This window comes from Podarcis raffonei, chromosome 15 (genome assembly GCF_027172205.1).
Source record: "Podarcis raffonei isolate rPodRaf1 chromosome 15, rPodRaf1.pri, whole genome shotgun sequence".
Classification (NCBI taxonomy): domain Eukaryota; kingdom Metazoa; phylum Chordata; class Lepidosauria; order Squamata; family Lacertidae; genus Podarcis; species Podarcis raffonei.
Genome location: NC_070616.1, coordinates 8,874,895 through 8,901,082, shown reverse-complemented (window position 1 = coordinate 8,901,082; position 26,188 = coordinate 8,874,895). Strand labels below are relative to the sequence as shown.

Below are 26,188 nucleotides of genomic sequence, written 5' to 3'. Positions count from 1 at the left end.
TTGGCTAAACAAAGTAAAGGAGATGAAAGTTGTAGCAAACTGGAATTAATTCATTAATTAATTCCATAAATTATTCCAGTTATTTCACAGCTCAGGAAGTGTTGGATGCAGGGCGGGGTGAACTTACAGAATAGTAAAGGAACCAATCAGGGAAAAGCTGCTAATCTCTACTAGCCTGCTTCAGCCACTTCTGGGTTCTTAGCATCACTGGTATATTAAGTAAGGGACTGCCTACTTGTACCACTGTGGTTGAATCCTCATGTGTCTCCAGCTCTGCTATCCTTCTCTGTCCAGAAGGTTTTTCCTGCACCATGTGCCTTACGAAACATACACCTCATCAGGGAGAAGCGCTTGCACACAAAAGCTCCCCTCCATCATTCCAATCCACTGCATGAGGACTGTATCAATTTACGGTGTACACTGGCCACATCAGTTTCCTATCTGTGCGCTCTTTGTGAAATCAAATGGAAAGCCTCATTTTTAACTCTCTGTATTAGCCCCTGCCACTCTCATTTTGAAGTGCCAACCTGTGGGGACAAAGAAAATCCAAATGCACCGAGGTCGTGCTGGGAGTGCTCTGTCCCTCGTGGAGGATAATGCCCTCCGATTGGCATAAATATCACTCCTGAAGCCGTAGTACATCAGACTAAGCGGAATCCTGTACTGTTTAATGAGATGCTTTAAGCCTCGCATTCTAGGAAAAGTCCTTGATAGCATTATCTGTCATTACTTACACATGCTGTGCCTACTGCTCTGTAGAAATCTATTCCTGTACAACCTGGGCCAGAGAAATGGAAAGAACCTCAAAACAACCTAATCCCGTACAGTGTGCCTTATTTTAAAGCCCAGTAAATTACTTTTTTAAAACATGTAGTATTACACACTGATCAAGGCTTCAAAATAACTAATGAAGGAGGCAGTAACAATGTATTATGACCGTGGCACAATTAGATACGCATTTTCTAGCTGTTAACAGTTCTGGTTGTGTATCCCTTCACAGCTACGTGTGAATCCATATCTTACATGTATGTTTACAAAAGTGATCACTTCAGCGATCTTTAAGCTGAATATTCATCCATTTATTTATTTTTGCCACTGTGGTTATTGAACTGGATTATTACAAATTTAGAAATGCCAGGACTGCCTTGCTAACTTGAGGGAATTAGCTAGAACTGCCGTATAATTGATATAACCACACAAAATGGCGGACAGCGAGGAAAATTTGTGACTTGAAGCACCCGGACGGAAATATAATAGTTGTTATGAAATATACAGGCTACCCAAATAATGTCAACCATCTCAGACTCTATGATTGACAGGTGAAGCCTGCTGGTGATGTTGCCACTGGGAGCTGCTCCAGTTGGCAGTGACTCTTGACAGGGCTTTTTCGGTGGCAACTCCCCATTTGTGGGTGAAATATACTGTTCCTGACAACCCCTGAGATTGTTGTGACTGCATGAGCTGTGCTCACCAGAGATAGAAACCTGCCGTTGGTTGTTGTTTTTAAGCCCATAATCCCAGAATTGTGCCAGCATGCTCAGCAGAGGCAATACAGTCAAACACTTTGCGGCGGTAAATGTCACGTTCAGGAAGGACACTTGCGCTTCCTTGTTCTGCAGCCCTTTTCCAGCTGAAGATTAAAAACGATAATAATACTGTGGGTCCTTGCCAAAGGGTTGCATTGTCAGCCGGGGAAAATAGAAAGCACTCTCTTGGGTAGAAAAAGGCTGAGGCAGCAAAAGGCATCAGAAGAGCCTCAGAGCCAATGAACTGTTACCGAATAACTTGGTTGCTTAATCTCTGGGAGATGGAGAGGAAGCAGCAAGCTGACAGGGAAACAGACAACTTGTGTGTGCAGTGCTTTGGCACCTGAAAAGGGGAATGGAATGAAATTGCAGCTTTATTCTGTACACACACACACACACACACACACACACACTCTGCAAATGCATTCATTGGTTCTGAGGAGCAAAAGAAGCAGGGTAGACCCAACCCACAGCACAGATCTCCAAAGGCAACCGAAGAAATATCAAAACAAAGGAACAGGAGTGGAAACCCATTTCTAGCTATTCTACACTAACAGATGTTACTGTACACATTTTCAGTTTTCTTTCTGCAACCACGAGGGCCAGAAACTTGACTCTTAGGAGTTTGACTGAATTTTGCATTACAAACCCGTATATTCCATACTCCCATACTGTGATTGCAGTCATATTTTTTTGTTTTGTTTTACCTTCCTGACTGGTAAATAATAACAGAATTTGAGTTCACCATTCCCACCCAGTTCCACTGTCAGAAATGTGCTTATATATGCAAACCGTCATTAACACGTACACTGATGCAGACAGAAATATGAAATTGCAATCAGCAACGATTAAGAGACTAGGATTCAGGACAGGCGATGTGGCACCCGAAATTAAGGAAACTGAAAGGGGAGAGAGTGCTATTTTGACTTCAATTTAGCAATTATGAAAAAGGCCTCCGTTTATCCTTGGCGGCAGACAGGAGAGGGGGACGAGTCTTCCTTGCTTGGGGAGCATGCAAACTCAGGCAAGGCCACTGAGCAAGGATGAAAAGAGAGGCTACTTTCAATGTCAGCTACAGAAAAATGCCTCATCAGGCTGACAGTCAAGCTAGCAAAATGTTCCCTAGCCCTTTTATTAGCCAGGTGGCCTGTTCTCCTCTTAGCTTGCTAAGTGAGCTGATCGAGCCCAGGAGAGTGCCAGCTCTATCAGGCTGCAATTAACAATCAGCCTGGCCCAAAGCCAAATAGGCAGGTGACCTCCCCAAACCGGAATGAAGTGGGCATCGTCTGTGCTCTGCCACATGCCAGTCTTGATTTGGTGTAGTAGCAACACTCCTCTGGCCTGCACCAAATGCGCTGCAAACATCTGGGAATTAGTATCATGTTAGCATGCTGAATGCGGCATCGGTTTGGAAGGAGCATTTTTGCTAGCTAAGCGCAATACCGTGTCTACTCAGAAGGAAGCCTTGCTGAATTCAGCCCGGGCAAATGGGACTGCAGCTGCAGCCGTAATAAGCATGCAACTATTTGTGTGGGCCAGTGAGGAACAAAAAAGTAATGTGAGATCGCTTCATCTGGGCAGCTGTTGTCAGTGCCTGTGGACAGTTCTGAGCTAGATGGACTTGGAGTCTGACTTGGGATAAAGAAGTTGCCTTTAAAATGTAAGTTAAAGGACCCCTGGACAGATAAGTCCATGGGGTGAGCTCCTGTCACTCTGTTCCAGCTTCTGCCAACCTAGCGGTTCAAAAGCTGCTTGTATAGGTGCAGAAACGGCTTTAGGGATACCTGGCTAACCATTCCTAAGTGATTGCTACTGCCAAGTCCAACATTGAGTTGAAGGTGCAACAAAAACCATGTTGCATATCTTCCTGTTGCCTGCATGAGCCCCTCTAGATTTACCTCATGGACCTTTAAGCTGAGTGTATTTGAACTGCAGAGATGGGGCAACCCAGATCGATGCACCTGTAACCCTGCAAAATGTGCAGAGACATTTTGGAACAGAATGGGAAGCAGTGCCAGAACTGTGGGGAGAAAGGAAGGGAGCTTGAAGCCACATCACCCAAGCACCATTAAGTGTTTAGCCAAATCATGGACCCCTTGTAACCTTCTTAAAAACAGTGGCCAAGGGAGCAGGGACAGACACCCACAACCATTCTAGGTGATCTTTTCAAGATCTAGTTTGTTCAGCGTTCACCCTGATTTCCTTGCACAAAGCTCAAGTCTTTGCTGCACATTCGTTCTGAAAGCGTTTTGATTTGTTTATAGGGTGCGTAGACAATGAGCCTTCGTCCTGCCTCAATCCCAATTTGTTTGCAGAGAGTTTACACGTCTTCCTGTTAATCACTCAATCCAAGCTTCAATTTGCGTTTTAACACGATTCACAGTTCCCCAAACAATATGTAAACTGGAACGGAACTCTCCTTCGAAATTTGCACTTTTCTGAATTTTGCGATGCTATTCTCCCGTGAAACAATGCTCACAGAAAAATGTCTACAAGGGGAAACAATATACAAAATGCACGAAAACAACCTGCAGAATGCATACAATTAAGAAACATTTGTTTTGGCAATGTGTATATTAGACCAAATGTGTATGTTAGGAGAAGTGCACACGAAATATTCTGGAATTTTTCAGCCTTTTAGTGCTCACAGAAAAATGTCTACAAGGGGAAACAATATACAAAATGCACGAAAACAACCTGCAGAATGCATACAATTAAGAAACATTTGTTTTGGCAATGTGTATATTAGACCAAATGTGTATGTTAGGAGAAGTGCACACTAAAAGGCTGAAAAATTCCAGAATATTTCATTTAAAAAAATCTTACAAACTTGCACAGGAATGTGGAGAACTGAACTGAACCTCGGAAAAGCAAGAAGCTGAAATGGCCAGATTCATCCATCCCTATGTTTTTTTAAAAGTGGAAGCATTGTGCTAAGGTGACAAATGAGTGCTTTACTCTGCTTTTAATTGCACAAACAAAAAATCTGGGTATGTGCTTGAATTCCTCCTGGAGCATACTAAGAGTCCAGAGTCTCCCTAATTCAAGCACTTAGCCGAAGTTGTGGTGACCGGCTCTCCCTTGCTTAGAGACGGTTAACAAGGAAGAGAGGAAGGTGTTCTTCCTCTGATCTCTGGCACTGCTGCTTCCGGCCTAGCCTTGTTGTCTGTCCTGGATTCACATGCCTGCTCTCCTCCTCTAGAAAAGGGCACAGCCTAGCGATTGCCACAAGTGAAGCCAAAGCGGTTGCATCATCCTCCCTCCCTCCCTCCCTCTTTCAGCAGAGCTGCCAGAAGAGCAGCCAAATGAGGACTGGAGGAGCTAGCTGGCTGCAAGCATCGCTGCCCACATGCTCCCTTTCAGGAATGCTCACAGCAAGGCGGGGTTTCTTTCCTCCCTGCTGACGTGGTGATGTTTTCAGCAATCGGCGTGCTGGCTGGTGGTTCTTTCATGTGCCATTATTCTGTCCTTCCTCTCCCTCCTCCCCTTCCCCAATGACGGCATCCCCCACGCCCAGTCGACGTACATAGCAAGGTGTCTGGTGACAACTTGTGGCGCGTGAGCGTTATATGATTCTTCGGAGGCCCCTGGGCTGCTCGGAGACAAGGCCTACCCGAGACCAAACAAATATCTTTCCTGGACTGGTAGCGTTCACTAGGAAATGGACAAAGCACAATTTAGGAGCTGGGAAAGGTTGATCAGCAATTTCAAGTAGACAGGTAGAAGAACAGAAAGTTTGATACAGACTAGATTAACAGGTCACTTACTAAAACGATAATATAGTTGAGCATTGGGCTTGGTGTTTTGTTTTGTTTTGTTTGTATTCTCCCTGCTTGGCTTGCATCATGCTTGCGGCGAGTTAATATTAACTGTGCTAATATTAGCTCCTCCAAAGGAACCCTGGGAATGGTAGTTCTGCAATGGTGCTTGTCAAAACTCAGAGATCAGGAGTCCTGTCCTTTTTAAAAAATGAAAAATTGCAATCCCCACAATTCCATAGGGGTGGGGAAGCAAAGACTGGAGGCTGACAATTGCTAAAGGGAGTCGAAAGCAGTATGACCAGGTCACTTCAGACGTCAGTACTGTATGCACTATTCATGCAAAAAAGTGTGCCTTTATAATCTAACTAAAAGAAGGCAGGTATATTGCAAAAATAAATTTTAAAAAAATCGCTGGCACTATAGAACTCTTGCATAAGAAAACCACTTTTTAAAAAATTTAAAAGAGACTCTTTTGCAGAAGGGGTTCTTCCAGACAATCTGTTTATTGATCTTTAATACTGATTTGTTTATGCACACAATTTTGTGTGAAGCAATTGCTATCCTACATTTTCCAGTGTGTTTTCCCATGACTTTCCGTACTGCAAAAAGTAGGTGGGGTAGGAAGAGGGCGGAGAAGTGTGTTTTTATGCAAAAACCCCAAGTCCACTTTAACTGTGCAATCTAAATTTGCCTTTCCGTTATTTATTTCCACCTGCGGTCTTTAAGATGCCCAAGTGTTAGGGGAAAGTCCTGGAAAATGCAGGACAATTGCCACTTGATGGTGATTTCGTACAACTACCACACATACCGGTATTTGGTGCAAATAAATTAGGGCAAATGCTCAATAAACAGGTCATCGGGGGCATTCATCCTGAAAAACAAATCAGGACGAATGATCCCTGGGTGCTGTTTCCTGGGGCAAATGCATTTTTTTTCTCCCAACATGCCATTGCATCCCTCCTAGTCACTTACCCGAATTTGGCAAGAGGAAGAGGAATCAGCTGAATCCAAGTGTGATGGGTAGGTGCAAACCCTGATCGTAGGATCTGGATGAATGCTGTGCTTCTCTGCAGTGGGACTTAGGGTGGCCTGATTCAAGATGCAAAGAGAGCAGGGCTCCTTGCGCCTTTTAATGTGTTGCGGAAGCGATTCCTGCTGAAATTCCCTCTCCTCTGCAACCATTGCAACTTCCTCTATATACGTTTCAGATGCGAAAAACGCCATCTCCACCCAATCCGGTGCAATGATTCACTAAGGGCAAACTGAGGCCGGCCCTGATAAATAGGGATAGTTGGAGCAGATTAAATTCTTGGGTTTATCTGAGATTTCTCAACAGGATGACCAATGGTGGACGAACTCCCTGGAAAGACAGTCAAACCACATGCAGTTGTGGGCAGGGGTGCCAACATGAATGAAATATTTTTGGGGGCGGGTAAGGCCCACTCCATATAATCAATCACAATGGCACACACACCATTTGAATGGCAATGCCCAACATCTTGAAGGGCGCTGGCCCACTTAAATATTTTAGGGGGGGGGCTGAAGAGACCTCAGCCAATAGGAGCTGACTCCTATGGTTGTGCAACAGTGGGTGGGGGGAGGAGCCCCCCTTTCAGAGCAAGAACCAGGAACCAGAAATATACTCGGAGTCGAGAGTGGATTTCATGCTCTTTATTCAGCTCATAGTGGTGAGGAGGAATGGAAGTTCCCCCAGAATGTCTGCTTTATATACATTATTTACACAATGGGCCCCAGGTGATTGGCTAATTCCGGGATTCTCCTGTAGGCCAATCAGGTTGCGGATTCACTTCCATCTGGATTGGGTGGCTCCTGTGCACCAATCAGACTGTTGCATTCTGGATCCTATTGTTCTAGGACCAATCAGACTGCTGCATTCTGAATCCTACTGTTCTAGGACCAATCAGACTGTTGCATTTTGGATCCTATTCAACTCAGTACATAACAAACCTTAAGCCATCCTTTGTGAGGAGTCATTTGAACTGCAGGTCTAGACACCTTCCTGGCAGTGAAGTGGCCTTTGCACACCTAGACTGCCCACTGGACTCTTCTAGACAGGAAAGACGATAAAAGCCGTCTGATTTGAACCAGAATTTTGCCTGATCAACTGCGTTCTGCTTTGTTCCTTGGCTGCGTCTCCTGGCACTGTTTCCTCGACTCCTGGCTCCCCTCGGGAAGCTGCCCACAGCTTAGCCCTGACAAGGGTGTACTCAGGAGGGCGCTATCAGATCAGATGGTGCAACAGGAAGTCCCAAAGGTGCTGGGCGGTGCAGTGGGCAAGGCCTAGAGCACATTCCAGAAATCTCTGTAGTGCACTGGGGTTTCGTTGCACATCTGCAGCGTGGAACAGGTTAATCTTCCAGAGCAGCAGCAGAGAACCTGTGGCTCTCCAGATGTTTGGGGACTACAACTCTCAGCATTCATAGGCCTTGGTCATGGTGGGAGGGGCTGGTGGAAGCTGGAACCTATCCATATCAGGAGAACAGCAGGTGACATAGGGTGGATCTAAACATAGGGGGGAAATGCTATAAATAAGTAAAAAATTAGATTGTTATAACAAAAGGAAAAAAATCTCTATTGTGTTTTAAAATTTTCTGCTCTCTGACGCCATCTGGTGTTGCATATTTATAGTGCATTCAAATCGCTTTTGTTGTTTTTTAACATGTTTTTTTATTAAAGATTTCTTGGTTTACAAAAGTATGTGCAATGTCTCTTTTTCAAGTTACATTTTCTACAGATCAGTTTCATTTGTTGAGACATTAGTGTTACATTAGGAAGAAAAGGGGGGAAAGGTGGAGGCAGGGAATGGTGAGTGGGGGTGGAGTCGGGTGGCGATGTTTCTATTTTACTTAATGTATGTGTGAGATTTTGTGTAAATGTCGCTTGTGCGGGTTCTTTACTATTCGCTTGTGTTCCTTTGGTGGTGAGAGAGTTTGGGGGTTGGTCTAGGGTGTGGTTGTTTGTGATTGGCTGTGGTGAACTTTGTTTTCATGTGTGAGTGGGTGTTTTGGAATCAAGTTAGCCATATTGATTCGTATGCTGTTGGTGGGTTCTTGTCGTTGTCTTGTTGGGCTGTGTATGTGATAAAAGGGAGCCATAACAGGGTGAAGGCGTCTTCTTCCATTTGTTCCCGTGTCAGTTTCAGTTTATTGGTTAGTTTTCCTAGTAAGGCTGTTTCCCATACTATTTGGTACCATAGGTCCATGATTACTCCTGACAGGTAAGCATGGACCAATGGTACCAAATTACTGTTTCTTTTCTAATGTAGCTGAGTCTATGGACTGACACGGGATGCAGGTGGCGCTGTGGGTTAAACCACAGAGCCTAGGACTTGCTGATCAGAAGGTCGGCGGTTCAAATCCCTGTGACAGGGTGAGCTCCCGTTGCTCGGTCCCTGCTCCTGCCAATCTAGCAGTTCGAAAGAACATCAAAGTGCAAGTAGATAAATAGGTACCGCTCCGACGGAAAGGTAAACGGCGTTTCCGTGCGCTGCTCTGGTTCGCCAGAAGCGGCTTAGTCATGCTGGCCACATGACGCCAGCTCCCTCGGCCAATAAAGCAAGATGAGCGCCGCAACTCCAGAGTCGGTCACAACTGGACCTAACGGTCAGGAGTCCCTTTACCTTTACCTTTACCATGGACTGGTTAGACCCTGAGGACTGGTGGCTGAATTCTGATGAGTGCGCACTGAGAGCAGCCGGGTTGGAAGAAGGGATTACAGTGGTACCTTGGGTTAAGAACTTAATTCATTCTGGAGGTCTGTTCTTAACCTGAAACTGTTCTTAACCTAAAGCACCAATTTAGCCAATGGGGCCTCCTGCTGCTGCTGCGCCGCCGGAGCACGATTTCTGTTCTCATCCTGAAGCAAAGTTCTTAACCCGAGGTACTATTTCTGGGTTAGCAGAGTCTGTAACCTGAAGCATCTGTAACCTGAAGTGTCTGTAACCTGAGGTACCACTGTAGTGATCTGGGGGAGCCTGAAACTGCCAGGAGATGAGAATCTGAGGCAGGAGAATCAGCAGGATTGGGGAGTGAAGAACAGGAGCAGGAGGAGAGAGAGAGAGAGAGAGAGAGAGAGAGAGAGAGAGAGAGAGAGAGATGTCAGGGCTTCCACACACCCGCCACCTCCTCCTCCTCCTGCCCCCACCTCTCCTGCTCCACTGTCTCCCAGGACCAGGAGAGGATTGAAGAGAAAATAGCAGAAAGTTACCTGTGGGCGTAGCCTTCTCCTGCTTGCACACAGCTCGGACGGGGGAGATACATAAGCCGAGCTCATAGAATACAATCATAGAATCGTAGAATTGTAGATGTTGGGAGGACCAAAAGGGTCATCTAGTCCTACCCCTTGCAGTGTGGGGGGGCTCTCTGTTGCTGCTTCTGCACACCTAGGACTAGCTGAAAAAAAGTAGGACTGATGCACGTGCCTTTCCCTAACTTGTAAGTGTACTTTTGACAACAGTTCCTTCCTCTAGACATGCCTTGCCTGACAGCCCCATGACACCAGCCCTGACTTAGAACACCGAGCTATCCTGCTCAACATTCAGTTTACACATCATTTGGGGTGTAAGAAGGCATTGTTTTCCTTTCCACCCTGAATTTGCCACGTGCAGCACGGCTGCTGTGACAAAAATTGGGTTTGATGTTGTTGGTGGCCCAGCCAGACTCACAAAGGCACCCACGTTCCCTGAAGGGCACAGAAAAAACTAAACAGAAGGGATGTTGCCTAAAGGAAAGAAGCAGCAGGTCTTCTTCACAGACAAATATGCTCTATACCCTTAAAACACATTCAAAACACACACACACACAGAGAGAGAGAGAGAGAGAGAGAGAGAGAGAGAGAGGGAATTATGGGTACTGTAGTTTGTGAAGGGCTGCAGGGAATTGTAAATCTGTAAGGGGCAAACTACAGCGTCCAGAATTCTTTGAGGGGGGGAAATGTGCTTTGAATGTGCCTTAAAGGTTGTATTGTCTATTCAACCAGTTACTGGATTTGATGAACAAAAGAAGCTAGCAGGTATGCAGTGGTACCTCGGGTTAAGAACTTAATTCGTTCCGGAGGTCCGTTCTTAACCTGAAACCATTCTTAACCTGAGGTACCACTTTAGCTAATGGGGGCTCCCACTGCCACCGCGTGATTTCTGTTCTCATCCTGAAGCAAAGTTCTTAACCCAGGGTACTATTTCTGGGTTAGCAGAGTCTGTAACCTGAAGCGTCTGTAACCCAAGGAACCACTGTATTGTGTATTTCCCATTGCTATTTTAGAGCTATCTATATAAACTTCATTTCATCACAAAGGAAACACAAAGCAAATGGTGGGGCGCTGTAAATCAATTACGTGTTGATCGCGGACCGAAAGCAACAATGGCGAATGATGATTGCATTTGCTAGATTGATTTCTTTTGTAGTCATGGGATGAATAAGCAAAAATCGGCAATTGCCGCTCCTGTTTCTGTATTGGTCTGAGTTATCTGGCATCCCTGCAGGTTGTGGCCAGACAGATGGTGCTGGAGCCTGCAGATCAGGCAGGGATGATATCTGAAGCCAGCAGTGGAGATGGATCTCCTTTATTCTCTCACTTAGGAAGGGAATATTTCTTCTAATACAACAAATGTGACCTGCAGGTTTTATAAAAAGTGAGAGGAGCTGCAAAATGCTAGAAATTTTTTTTAGTGAAATCATATTTTAAAAGCTTGAGTCCTCATGGCTCCTAGTGACATTGTCCAGCCAAATGTGGAAAAGCTACAGTCAAAGTGTGTGTACAATATAATTTTTAGAAAGCAGAGGAACATCAGTTGTACATCCTTTGAAGGATCTGAGGGCTGGGAAGATGTGATCAGACTATTGGAGGCCAAAAGGAAAACATTCCCCTTTTAAGCTGTTTGCTTATTAGCACCCAGATGGCAGATTTGGCCTTACTCAGCAGAAGCAAATATGGTTAAATATTGATGGGGAGAACATGGCCATTATTTTTCTTGTACCTAAGGAGTGTGAGGACAAAGCAAAGGCATGTGGGTTTCCATCAAACTTTCCTGCTGCTAAATGGTTAGCCGGGATCATCATACCCTCCAACACAGAATCATAGAGTTGGAAGGTCCTCCAAGCCCAACCCCCTTGCTGCCTCTTGCCAGCCCCACCCTTACACACCTGCAGCTCAGAATAGATAGAATCTTGATTTCTCCGTTTGTCATTTCTCCAAGCTTCAAATCTGTCGACATCTTAATGAAAATTTCTCCCAACATGCACATTTTTGCAAGCAAAGTGCCCAAATAGAACGCTTTTCAGATGTGATGGGGGGGGGGCACGCTTTCCTGCAATAGCCACAAATTTTTGTATGTGTTATTTGGCTGGAGAATTGCATTGCACCAAAGCTGAAGGCATGAAAATGCTAGAAAGTGCAAACTGAGTAAAAGATAAAGGTAAAGGGATCCCTGACCATTAGGTCCAGTCGTGGACGACTCTGGGGTTGCGGCACTCATCTCGCTTTATTGGCCGAGGGAGCTGGCATACAGCTTCCGGGTCATGTGGCCAGCATGACTAAGCCACTTCTGGCGAACCAGAGCAGCGCACAGAAACGCCGTTTACCTTCCCACCGGAGCGGTACCTATTTATCTACTTGCACTTTGACGTGCTTTCAAACTGCTAGGTTGGCAGGAGCAGGGACCGAGCAACGGGAGCTCACCCCGTCGCGGGGATTCGAACCGCCGACCTTCCAATCGGCAAGTCCTAGGCTCTGTGGTTTAACCCACAGCACCACCCGCGTCCCAATGCAAATTGGGTAGACTTGCATTAAAATCTGAATTTCCCTCCAGCACACTTTTTAGCCCTGTTCAACATGGGTAGAGCTCCTCTAGCTCACTTGAGAGGGGGAAATTTCCTTCTCCTTGTTTCTGTCCATACTTAAAAACGGAAGGAGAATCTACTGCACCTTTGCGACCGTGAGTTCAGATCTTTTGGATTCACAGCTGCAGAACTGAATGGCCTGGGTCAGGGTTGGGCAGAGAAAGGTCTCACTCCACTTCCTGCTTCACTTGAATAAACTTTCTCCTTGCCATCCTCTTTCTTCACCTGGCTCAAGGCAGCCCTATCAATCTATCCTTACCATTAATTAAGCAAAGGCAGGCCTGTAACTGACAGCGTGCTGCAGCCACTGGACTGGTTACTCAAGCTGTAAAATCCAGCATTATACCTTGACAGTTTAATGAACATATTCATCCTGCACACATCCTTGCCCTCAAACAGTTCCAGGCAATGGAGTCTCGTTTCCATCCAGCAAGTACACAGGTTTACTCTTACGGGCAAATATACGTCCAAGCCTTTGAGGTTTCTGGGAAGTCAGATAAAATAAAATTGAGACTGAAATGAGAGGCATTGACCTGCGCTGTCTACCCAGGATTTGAAAAGAACTCTGAAAATCCAACGGACTCTAGAAAAAACTTGACAGCACGATGAAGACCCCGTTGTTGGTCTGATCATCTTATCTAGAGGAATTGTACCCCAGACGGTGGAGGTTCTGCATCTGTGACCCTACAACAAAATGTTGCAGCGTAGACTGCTCCTGGTCAGGATTCCAGCCAGCTAGCCAAGTCATTTCCATTCTTCCTCCTCCCTGGTTTTCTGGTTTTCTAATTCCTCCCCACAATAGTCAGTAAGCATTTTGTTGCCACGTCAGTCCTGATTAGATTGATTTTGGGATTCTCCCCCTCCTTAATTTTTTCCCACCATTGCAAAATGGTGCTTCTGTCAACTTCAGATCCTCTCCAGCCTGCCAATACTTTCCCCTTTCACACAAGTGATGCTGTCTTGATGCCGACCAAACTGAGTTTGCCGTCAGTGTATAGCAGGAGCTATATACCGTTTTATCAATCAAAGTGCTTCATTCCCTTCGTAGAAAACAGTTGTTTTCCAAACTGGATCAGCGCACTTTGATCCACTTTAAATTGCTCAAGCCTCGAGATCTGATATGCATTGGAATATCTCCTGCGGAATACTAACCGTCCCTCTGTTTAATTGTTTTCACCTGTCGTATAAGCCTTTGTTTATTCTTATTGCAATACAGTGGTACCTTGGGTTACATACGCTTCAGGTTATATACACTTCAGGTTACAGACTCCGCTAACCCAGAAATAGTGCTTCAGGTTAAAAACTTTGCTTCAGGATAAGAACAGAAATCGTGCTCCGACGGTAAGGCAGCAGCGGGAGGCCCCATTAGCTAAAGTGGTGCTTCAGGTTAAGAACAGTTTCAGGTTAAGAACGGACCTCCGGAACGAATTAAGTACTTAACCCGAGGTACCACTGTACTTCCTGGGATAGCTCAGTTGGTAGACCACGAGACATCTCAGGGCTGTTGGTTTGAGCCCCGCGAAAGATTCCTGCATTGCAGAGCATTGGACTAGAAAACCCTCGTGGTCCCTTCCAGATCCACAATTCTATGATCATTTTGCACATAGCCTGCATGACAAAGGTGGACATTTCCTCCTTGGTTCCTCCCAGTTTTCACTCCTGGGTTTTGAATGTAATTTTGGATGCGCCTAAACAGCCGTTCACCTTTAACCAGCAAGGCCCCCTCCCCTTATTTTTTGAAACTAAAATGAATTATTCATACAGACTTAAATGATTCATAGATATCATCACGTTATATAATGAACTGTGTGTATTACTGATGAAATAGCATTGTAAGGGCCTATGGATCAGGGTGGGCCATATAGCCTGCGTGGTCTGGTTTTACTAGAGTCTCTGAGTCCTGCCAATGTGTGTTAAATTTACATCCATCATTCTCAGGATCTTCTAAAAGGGCATAACTTAGTGCTGTAAGCCAATTAACTTCTACAATTTGATTGATTTAATCATACGAGTCCCTGAATTGATCGAGCCATTAATTAATTGATTGCATGTGGGAAATAGCAATGGGTCGTCACCAACCAAGTTTTACTCAGCGTACACCCGCTGAAAGTAATGAGCCCAAGTTTGGCCATTATTTTTAATAGTTCTATTCTGAGTAGGACTTGCACACAATATGATTCTTTAAATAATGTATGCACATGCACACATAGGAAAAGTATTTTATCCTATTTTATTTACCGTAACTAGGGCCGCCATACATCAGAAATGTGGCGCTTTGTTCTGGATCTTAGGCAAGTTAATCCAAAAACCATGGGGTGTATATATGTGTGTGTGTGTGTGTGTGTGTGTATAATCTCAGTAACTTGGGGTTTGTCAAAAAAACCTTGGGTTTTCCTTTAAAAAGTTCAACAGTTTGGGGGTGTCCTGGTTTTTACTTTTTGAAATATGGCAGCCCTAATTTAACAGAAGGCTGACAAGGGCATGGTGTTCTCTGCAGAAGCTGGATCCCAGAGCCCAGCCACCCTGAGGCAACTGCCTCACCTCGCCTCATGGGCGGACAGGCCCTGGGTCCACCTCAAATGTAGGTTCAGCGGAAAAAGCTGCCGACAGCACCCTCAGATACACACACCAATGGCACATTCTCTGCACCTTCAGATTTTTATTTTTGTAATGGAGTTATTTTTTGTTTTTGTTTTGCTGGGGCAGGTTTGAGGCTGCTTGTTTACATGGGTGGTCGCTGGCTTTTTCCGCCTGGTTTTATTTGGTTTTTTTTAAGGGGGGAGGTGTACCGGTAGGTGTTTTGCCTAGTTTTTCCACAAGGAGGGCTGTGAGCATCACCAGTTTCTTCTTCTGGGAAATGAGTTGTTTGGCGTGCCCACAGCAGTTCCTTAGAATTCCAAGAGTTCCCTTCCTTTCCTTTTTTGTCCTTTCTTTCCTTTCCTTCTTTCTCTGAAGTCCCATGTGTGAAGCCTTTGTTAAGGTCCAGGAACTGCATACTCTTGAGAGCTGGTAGACGTTGGATGGAGGACCCAGAGTGGGAGACAGGAAAATGTCGGACTCCCAGGGTAAGAGGCTGGGAGGAGAAAGGAAGGATCCCAAGTGAGAGCCAGGAGGGGCTGCTCCCTTCTCTGGGTGGTGGGGGCTGAGAATGGCCTTTCAAGTTTTCAAGTTTCAGGTTTTATTACGGCAAAAGCCAGTGACACTAAACACCACAAGATCAAACAAAAGGGAATCAACAACAACATCAGAGGGGAAAAAAGGATTACACAAGGGAACTTCGCAGTGTGCCATTCAACAGAGGAGATTTACGCTTCCTGATTACTAAAGTGCAAAATTTGGCCACCTCATATGATATTGAGCTTGAAGAATCTTCCAGAAGGTATTTTCGTAGAATTTCGGGGGAGGATTCCAAATAATGTTGTAGGGGTATAAATTTTGATAAAAGCGGCAAAATAAGTTGAACTCGCTCTTCACTATAAAATTCGCAAAATAGAAGGATGTGTGTGACAGATTCTACCTTATTAGACATACAGGGGCAGAGACGCACATGCATTGGTACCCGCGTGAATTTGCCGTACAGCACTGCTGAGGGCATTGTCTCAAAGCAGGCTCTAGAGAAAGCCCATCTATAAGGAGAATGGCCTTTAGCAGAGGACTCTGAATTTTACTTCTTCTGTTTGGGGTTTTTTGTAGCTGTTATCTTATTGCATTGTGAAAAACTTTAATAAAAATCATGAGGGAGAGAGAGAGAGATTCCAAGACCGCCCCTGTGGTCAAATAAAGTCATACCTCAGTTTTTGAACAGCTTAGTTCACGAACAACTTGGAACTTGAATGTCGCAAAAATGTCACAAACAATGTCGCAAGTAGGTGTTCTGGTTTGCGAACTTTGCCTCAGAAGTCGAACGTCTGGAGCGATTTCCGTGGCTTCCGACTGGCTGCAGGACATTCCTGCAGCCAATTGGAAGCCGCACCTTGGTTTCTGAATGTTTCGGAAGTCAAACGGACTTCTGGAATGCATTCTGTTCGAAAACCAAGGTATGACTGTAGGGAGTGATCTGCTGCTCTAAGGCAAGGTTGATGGAATTTTATTTTGTTTTTCTGGAAAGGACAATATCCTTGGGCAGGGGCGAAACTAGGCTTTATTTCACCCGGGGCCAAAAAGCCCAGTTTGGCAACCCACACACAGATTTGTGCACACACACAAGGTAAGTTAAGGAATCTTATATCGCTTCTCCCTCCCTTCCTCCTCCTCTCTCTCTCTATCTCTCTCTGCCAGCCCATTTCCTTCCTCATTACCACCAGTATGAAATGAAGCAGAGGACTGCGTGGCTCTGAAAGTACATCAGGTCTCGACTAGTTAAAAAAACCTCACTCCTCGCAATTTGTCCAGGGGGAGAAAAAAAGCCCCCAAACCACCAGAGCCAAGTCAGTAGGCCAGGATGATCTGGGACACCTGGCAGCTCCGACTTCCTCCGTGGGTACAATGCGGGCTTTTTAGTGCCCTTCCAACTGGAAGCCGCGGCACAGTGCCGGTGCCAAGGGCCGTCTGAGCTGATCTGTGATGCCATCCATCCCTGTCCCCCAGCTGCGGCAGATCTGTGGGGCACGCATTCTCCCTTGGAGAAGGAGGCGCTGAGCCATAATCGGCAGCCATCCACCGAGAAGCCCGTTGAAGGGACAGGGAGCTGTCCATCACCCGGGGCAACTCAGAGACGCAATAGATCACCGGAACGAAGACACAAAATGTGACCTTGCCGGGAAGGTGGAGGCGGGGGGAGTTACAGAGGAATAGAGCAGGTGGTGTCTGCAGCGCAGGTCATGTCCCTTTTGCCTTTGTCCTCTGCTCACAATGCAGCTGTGTACCCACGCCTGTGCCTTTCGGCATTGCCTCCCCAAATGGCCCCGTGTGAAGGATGCTGTGCCCATCAGGGTTCTCTCCAGGAATTTAGGAAGCGGAGAAGGATGCTAAGCCTGTTCAGAATGCCTTTGCCCTCGCCACCAGCCTGGGCTCTGGAAAGGGGGGTTTCTATTGGCTCAGAAAGAAGAGGCGGTTGTGGGGAACATGCTTCACATCCAGAAGGCCACAAGTTCAAAGCCTAGCATACCCAAGATTTGGGAAGCAGGTGATGGGAAAGGAACCCCCTCTCTGCCAGAGAGGCCACAGAGAACTGTGAGCTAGAAGGTGCAATGTTCCTAAGGCTGAAGGCCAGGAACTCACAGATCTCTAGATATTGTTCGACTCCAGCACCCATCAGTACCGAGCGATCGGGGAAGGTGGAAGTGTATGGAGGGCACCTCATTGAATGTCTCTGATATAACGGCTGTCGATTTAGATGAGCCTTTCAGTCCAGGTTTAAAAAGAGCACAGGAAGTGGGGGTGCAATTGTACTCAGGTGCTAATAATAATAATTATTATTATTTATTATTTGTACCCTGCCCATCTGGCTGGGTTTCCCCAGCCACTCTGGGTGGCTTCCAACAAAGATTAAAAATACATTAAAATTACATTGAAGATTAAAAATACATTAAAATGTGGGCTTCCCCTGCGTATCTGGTTGGCCATTGTGAGAACCACCATTTCCTGTGGTTTCCATCAACTACAATTCAGAAGCATGCTGCCTGCAATAATGGAGACAGAAAATAGCTATCATGACTAGGTGCACTGATAGCCATTGATCCTCTGTTAATTTGTCTAATCCTCTTTCAAAACCATCCAAGATGGTGGCCATTGTTATGTATTCAGTGGTCTGTGTTTGCCTGAGCTTGAATCTGGACTAAGGATTCTGAGCCCCTGTGTTCTGATTCAATACATGATATCCAATCACAGGACATTTCAGGACTTGGGCCTCTGCCATTGGCCCTTAAACTCTGATTCATGATTCGCAGCTTGGAAGTTTAGACACCCAGTCACATTGGGAGTGGGAGTGGCCCAGGCCTTCAGAAATGTATATAAGCAGTTGCTTTGTCCCTGTTGTCCAGTTCTGTTAGTTCAATAAAGGTTCTTGCTGTTATCCAGGCATAGGCAAACTCGGCCCTCCAGATGTTTTGGGACTACAACTCCCGTCATCCCTGACCAGTGGTCCTGTTAGCTAGGGATGATGGGAGTTGTAGTCCCAAAACATCTGGAGAGCCGAGTTTGCCGATGCCTGCTGTTATCACTATATCTTGCCTTGTGGGAACCCACCTACACTTCAGCCATCACTGCCTCTTGTGGGAGAGGTGCCGACTGAAGAACTCCCTTTTCATCTTTCCTGAATCTTCCGACGTTCACCTTCATTGGATGTCCACAAGTTGCAGAGTTGTGCGAGACGGAGGGAAGCTGAGGTGCAAGCAGTACATTTGGGAAGGCGTTATAACGTTGCCTGGTTCACACATGACCTCAGTTCCACAGCCAACATATTAAGTTGGCTCTGAGGCCCAGTTGCCACTCCGATGCCAGAGAGGACATAATGGCAATATTGTATTTCGGCTAATAAACAAGCCTTTTTTCTGGGAGCCATTTGACACAAAAGCGAGACTGTCTCCCGCGAAAAGCAGCCCTTCTGACACAAAACATAAATAGCCCAGCGGAATAAATTATTGCCACATCACCCGCCTCCTGAAGTTTACAAAACGAGCAGTGGCAGATAAGGTTCTGGGGCTGGAGAGAAAGGCTTGTCTTGACCTAAGGCTAAATCTCAGAGCAGAAAGGTCCCAGCGTGAATGGTCAGTTCACAGCCTGTTTATACGGGAGCAGAGAGTTTGCTTCAGACTGGGGGCCCCTCAGGTTTACCTAACTACTGTTCTTCAGCTGAAAGCGGCATGCCAATTTCCAACTGGCTTTTCCTGCTTCTGGTGCTGGTGTTCACAGAATTGTAGAGATGGAAAGTAGAGTTGGAAGGGGCCCATCTTCATCTAGTCTGACCCAACTTACATCTGGTTCTTTTCCAATAGGGGTGGAGGACCACACACAGCCTTCCAGGGTTTTCTGCCCAGCGCTTGGAACCCAGGACACATCTCATCTCCTCAGGCCCACCAGCCCTCCCTGACCTGCCTTTGCAAATTGTGTGTTTGTGTGCCAGACCCCTCTAATCCCTGGATCCAGCAAGTGCTGCAATCTAACCAAGCCTTCTAATTCTGGGAAATGGCCAAGCTACAGTGGTACCTCGGGTTAAGTACTTAATTCGTTCCGGAGATCCGTTCTTAACCTGAAACTGTTCTTAACCTGAAGCACCACTTTAGCTAATGGGGCCTCCCGCTGCTGCCGCGCTGCCGGAGCACAATTTCTGTTCTTATCCTGAGGCAAAGTTCTTAACCTGAGGTACTATTTCTGAGTTAGTGGAGTCTGTAACCTGAACCGTATGTAACCTGAAGTGTATGTAACCCGAGGTACCACTGTAGTTTCCTGGTGAGGTGATGGGGGGTGGGTGAAGGGGTTCAGTGCGAGACAGCAAATGTGTGGGGGGACATCCCTTGACAGAAAAAACCAGAGTTGACGGCAGAGTTTGGGGGAGTGGTATGAGCGAGATGATGATTTATTAAATTGGTACACCTCCCTTCATCAGTAGATCTCCGGGCGGATTACAACATAAAAATACACTATAAAAACACAAAGTCCATAATAAAAGCAACAACAATAAAACACAAGCCAGTAAGCCCCATACCCACTGCTGTGTGTGTTTCTGTGTGTGTGTGTGTCCCTCGGCCAGTAAAGCGAGATGAGCGCCGCAACCCCAGAGTCATCCGCGACTGGACTTAACAGTCAGGGGTCCCTTTATCTTTACCTTTAAGGGCTAAACGTAGCCTCGGTTTCACTCAGTTGTGAGAATATTATGAGCTTGGTGCAGAGTGCATTTCTCTCCATACCCCCCACATGTGTGTGTACAATTGTATAACAATTTGTTCCCAAATAATCTATACTATTAGGGACGCAGGTGGCGCTGTGGGTAAAACCTCAGCGCCTAGGACTTGCCGATCGCATGGTCGGCGGTTCGAATCCCCGCGGCGGGGTGAGCTCCCATTGCTCGGTCCCTGCTCCTGCCAACCTAGTAGTTCGAAAGCACGTCAAAGTGCAAGTAGATAAATAGGTACCGCTCCGTCGGGAAGGTAAATGGAATTTCCGTGCGCTGTTCTGGTGCAGGATCGCCAGAGCAGCTTCATCACGCTGGCCACATGACCCGGAAGTGTCCTCGGACAACGCTGGCCCCCGGCCTCTTAAGTGAGATGGGCACACAACCCTAGAGTCGGACACGAGTGGCCCGTAAGGGCAGGGGTACCTTTACCTTTTTAATCTATACCATTATTTATTGATATTTCTTAAGGTCTCCAAACGACTTGTAATTAATACTACAATTGTCTGGTCGACCTGTTAGCAGCACTAAAGCTCTCTGAAGACCCAAAATCAGTGGAAATGCTGTGCTCAAATATACACAGCCCCGTGCCCTCCACAGACGACAGAAAACAGCGGAGAAAATTGTGAACATCATAATTCCACAGGGCCCTGCAGAGGTTAAAAGATCTCATCTGCAGAGTGTTTTAATTGCCACCCAGAGAATCAGGTTGGGAAGGTTCAGTTCATTATTTTGCACAGGCTGCATAGCATATTCGGCTTTTGATGTACGGCATGAGGCGCCGATTAGGAAGCTTTGATGCTTTCGAGGTTCATAGGTTGAGATTAATCATTTGTGACCTTGGGACTTGGCACCATCGTTCCCAGAGGCTGAAGATCAGCATCTGGATCCCTAGACTTGCCCCATTCGTTTGTCTGCATGGATATCTGTGTGTGTAACACACGCGCGCATGATCTGAGCAAATAGCTAAAATGTACTTCAAAAGAAAATAGAGTTTTCCCTGTTAGAAGAGAAGAACGGAATGATTTAAAAGAGAAGAGGTGTCTCTGGGTCATTTCTCAGTGCAGCAAACATTACAAATTAATAATAATAATTAAGTTTATTGGTCACCTTTTCCTCAAGGTGTCTCAAAATGACTTACAATATAGAAATGAACACATACATCTCAACCCACAAACAATATATAACTCATTGCTTCCTGCCCCCATTTGTGTTGTATTTCCTTTGCACTGAAATGCATGAGGTAGAATAGCATAATGACAATGTACCGTGTATTTTTCCATGTTTAACACGCTCCCATGTATAACATGCCCCCTATTTGGGGGGACTCAACATTAAGAAAATGGGGGGGAGATCCCCCAAAGTTGTTGAGTTTTGGGGGGGAAGGGTTGCCCAGAGTTGTTGAGCAAACCAAACTATCCTCTGTCCCCTCACCGACGAAAGCAGCAAATCGCCCGCCCAATTGCCAGAACGACAGCCAATCAACACCAGCCCTTGCCGCAGCCACCAATAACAATCTCCGACTCGTGGCAGCAACCAATCCCACGTCCCCACAATGCCCATGTATAAGACTACCCCAAATTTTGAGCATGATTTTTGAATAAAGAAAATAGCCTTATACATGGAAAAGTATGGTAATTTATTGTGTAAATTACACAAGGTACATAATGCTGTCACAGCGGACACTAAGACATTTTTTTTGGCGGAAGACAGGCTGCAGCAGAATAGAAACAGCGTTGCATGAGACAAATACAGGGCAGAATGGAAATAGGAGGCACTGCTGGTTTCTTCTTACCAGTGTTCCCAATGTAGATCTTCAATCACCTGGTGGGAGAGGCACAATTTTGTGGTTCACCTCAGGTGCCAGATTTCCTTAGGCCAGGTCTGTGCACATATCCTTAAAAGCAGCAATTTGAGGCAAACACCTGGCAATGGAAGCAATCCCTGGCACAGGTGTGTAGGGGGTACATACGCCCCGTGTTTATCAGAACTGGCACAACCAAACTACAGTGGTACCTCAGGTTACATATGCTTCAGGTTACAGACTCTGCTAACCCAGAAATAGTGCTTCAGGTTAAGAACTTTGCTTCAGGATGAGAACAGAAATCGTGCTCCGGTGGCGCAGAGGCAGCAGGAGGCTCCATTAGCTAAAGTGGTGCTTCAGGTTAAGAACAGTTTCAGGTTAAGAACAGACCTCTGGAACGAATTAAATACTTAACCGGAGGCACCACTGTACATCTTTGGGTTTGAGCAGCTGGATTCTAGCGTCAGCCATAGGTGTTCAGAGCGATCACATGCCCCCCCCCAAAACCCCCACATTCTTCTTTCCCTCATTCTGGTCAGGCTGGTGCAATTCTACATTTCCCCCACCCACTGGGAATATGGTTATTGCAACTTAGGACTCAGCTACATTAGTAAAAAAAAAAGGTGTTTTTGAATGCACTATAAACATGCTACACCAGATGGCGATGGAGAGCAAAAAAAAATTCTATACAATTTTCCATAGAGGTTTTTTTTCCTTTTGTTATAACGATTTAATTTCTGACTAATTTATAGCAGGTTTTTCCTGTGTGTAGATCCACCCCAAATTTTAGGAAACTGCTATGTTCTGAGCTGCAGGAGAAATTTTGATACCAGGGATCTGTTTTAAGAAAAAGCCAACTAAATAAACTATAAAGGCATCCGAGGAAGGGGACAAACTGAGATTGCAGAGTTTTGAAAAATTAAAAGGGAAGGTGAGAGATTGGCTACATTATCACCAAATAAATGAAGTGTTTAAACTAGACAGAAAAATAGGCTTCCAGGTGGAAAAATCAAAATTAGAGACTGAACTGTTAGAATCCAGTACTAAGAATTTGTCAAAAATGTATGATCTGCTGCTGAAATGGAATACACAAGATGAAATGGTAAAATCAAGTATGATTAAATGGGCTCAGGACATTGGTCATAACATCATGTTTGCTGATTGGGAAAAGTTGTGGACCACCGGGTTGAAGTTTACGGCGTGTAACGCCTTAAGAGAAAATATAATGAAAATGATTTATAGGTGGTACATAACCCCAGTCAAGCTTGCAAAGATCTATCACTTGCCTGATAATAAATGTTGGAAATGTAAAGAAAAGGAAGGTACATTCTTTCACCTCTGGTGGACGTGCCCGAAGATTAAGGCATTCTGGGAAATGATTTATAACGAATTGAAAAAGGTATTTAAATATACTTTCCCCAAGAAACCAGAGGCCTTTCTCTTGGGTATTGTCGGCCAGGGGGTGTTAAAGACAGATACAACTTTCTTTATGTATGCTACAACAGCAGCTAGAATACTTATTGCAAAGTACTGGAAGACACAGGATCTACCCACACTGGAAGAATGGCAGATGAAGGTGATGGACTATATGAGCTTGGCAGAGATGACGAGCAGAATCCGAGACCAGGGAAGAGAAGCGGCGGAAGAAGAATGGAAAAAGTTCAAGGACTATTTAAAGAAATATTATAAAATTGGAGACAGTTAGAATGATGTTGGATTAAAGCAAATGGTTACTATTAGTAATGGTCATGACAAAGAGAATAAGGGTGATCAGCATAAATTTATAATAAAATAAGGTAAGATTTCGCTGAATAACTGTAAGAATTTGGAATACAGAAACGGGAAGTAAGAGGAGGTCGAGGAAGTAAGGTTTAGAAATTGGGTTATGAAATGGTACTTGTTTTATGTTTTATTATTGTTGAATGTTTGTTTATGTATGTTTTGTTTCTGTTATATAAAAAATTGTTCAATAAAAATATTATAAAAAAAAAAAAAAACTATAAAGGCATCCGACTTAGGCTGAAAGCCTACCACTGAGAACCCAATTTATTATATTTGTATATATTGTTGAACGCAACCTTGACCTCTTACATGAGGTGGTGGTACACAAATGCTCTTATACATGAACATTACATAACTGCACTAAAGGGGGGGGATACACCACCTGAGGTCTGCCTCCCCCCCTTGCTGTAGGGGAACTGCTGCCCCCTGCAGGCATGACCAGGCAATAACTTAACACTTTTCACGGTCCAGGCATCCACATAAAATGGCCCCCAGCCACAGCTTATATCAGCATAACCCGGATGATTGCATTGCGACGCATGAGTGGTTTATAAATAAATCTAATTTTTGGCGGGGCGTGGAATATATAAGAGCTAATCGGTGCAAGGGAAGGCCTGCTGCAAATCGGGCTGTGATATAATAAAAGCATGTGGTTTGTCTCCTTTCAAGGATTTTTTAAAAACCAGAGGTTGCAAAAAGAGATCACCTGGAATGTGATGTTTTTAATGTTGAAGCTGCAAAGGGCCGAGGTTTGTGGGAAGGGACGGGGAATGCAACCAGGCAGATTTGTGATTCCTACCCTCCCTTTCTCCTTCCACTTTGAAAAGCCTTAACCTAGTTTTTTTTCCTCCTCTTAGATAGTGGGCAAATGGTTTTTTCTTAAAGGACCGCAGAGGCAGCTGACTCCTACCATCTGAGTAGAAAGAACCGCGGCATAGAAGCTGAAAAGAAAAGCCCTTGTGCCAATGTTACACCCAGAGCCCGTGGGGATTATTTTCCTTTTCTCTGTCATGCATGAAAATCATCCAGGTTATCACGGCCGGCTTCACCAGTCCATTAAGCAGCACAATGGAGGGCTGGGGACAGCTGCCCGTAGCCGAGGGGCTGAGGGGAGAACCTCTCCATAAAGACAGTCCTCTCCTTCGGAAGCAGAAGTGGCAGATGTGAGGAAGAGGGCCCAGGGCAGGCACCTCTGTTGGCTCACAGGGATTGTGGCCCCAAATGTCAGGGACACCTTGGAATGGAGAGGAAATATGGGCCTGTTTTGCCTTTAAAGCTCATCCTGCTTCATTTGCACTTCCTAGGACAATACGCAGACCAAAGCTCCCTTTGACAGCCACAACACCTTTGAATTTTGGGGCGCCCTTCTCTGACCAAGTAATATGTACAAAAATGCACAGACAAGGGGAAAACGTGTTTCAAATTTCATATATTGGTGGTGATAGAAATGCATTGCATACAGGGAAGTCACTTGCAAAAATAAAAATAAATGTTTGCTAGGCAACATACAGACCCTCTGTTATGTGTGCCGGCGAACAGGCAAGACCCCCACTGGTCTTTTCAAGGCTTTATTTGTGCAAAAGATTCACAGGGCAGAACGTCTCAGTTCCATGTCTGCTCAGTCGCTAGCAGAATCTGGGAGTGGGCGGTGCTTAAACTTTCCCCAGTGTTAAGTTGTGGGTGAACATATCAGACGACACAGCGATTCTTCAAACAGCTCTTGTTTATTCACAGGCCAGGACAGAACTGAACTGAAGGGTTCAGTCAGCCTGCTTATATAGAGCTCCACTACAATGTAACTGTAACAATTTTCTAAAACTATCCAATCACGGAACGTCACTTTCAATCCCTTATTTGCATAACTATCTACAGTATCCCCTGCTGGCCCAGGATGAGAACTTCAGTACATAACACCCAGCATAGCAGTCTTATGACCCCCATCCTATGCCTCCCCTCTCTGCGCGTAAACTGACTGCGCAGAGAGGGCGTGGGCAAAGGGGGACTTGCCTCCCCTCCGCTTTGCTCAGGCTCGGTGTTGCGGCTCTCTCTTGCATCTCCCGATCCCTGCATCCCTCCCCACTGGAGGCGGGGCTTCCCTCCTCGCCAGAGGAAGAGCTGCTTTTTGTGATCTTCGGAGGCTCCCTGTAACCCAACTGCCCTTCCACCTCTCGCCTCTGAGCTGATGGCAGTTCCCTGACACCCTCCAAGTGCCCCTATTTTCCAGGGACGTCCCTGATTTAGAGAAGCCGTCCCGGTTTCTGATTTGATCCCAGAATGTCCCACTTTTCCTTAGGATCTCCCTATTTTCATTGAAGGGTATGGAGTTGTCCGACCCCCAAGCCATCTGAAGGAAATCCTGTATATGGAAGTTTTTTTTAAAAAAAAAAGTTTAATGTTTTATTATGTTTTTATATATGTTGGAAGCTGCCCAGAGTGGCTGGGGCAACCCAGTTAAGACGTGTGAGGTATAAATAGTAAAATTATCATTATGGAATGGGATGGCCCTGTTTTCATCGGAGAAATGTTGGAGAGTAGGAACATAGCCTACAAAAAAAGTGTAGATGAGGAGAAAGTTGTACTAGCAAGTCAAAGCACTTCCATGAAGATGTTTTCTTTAAAAGAAGAAC

General features: G+C 45.5%; 1 long non-coding RNA gene across 1 annotated transcript in view; it reads left to right on the top strand.

The window, feature by feature from the left end:
* LOC128402807 (uncharacterized) overlaps nt 1-25,050 on the top strand; it is a 37,536-nt gene extending 12,486 nt beyond the window's left edge. The window contains exon 3 of the long non-coding RNA XR_008327777.1: nt 24,419-25,050. This is a non-coding gene — a long non-coding RNA (uncharacterized LOC128402807). The remainder of the gene's footprint in view (nt 1-24,418) is intronic.
* The last annotated feature ends 1,138 nt before the right edge of the window (nt 25,051-26,188 follow it).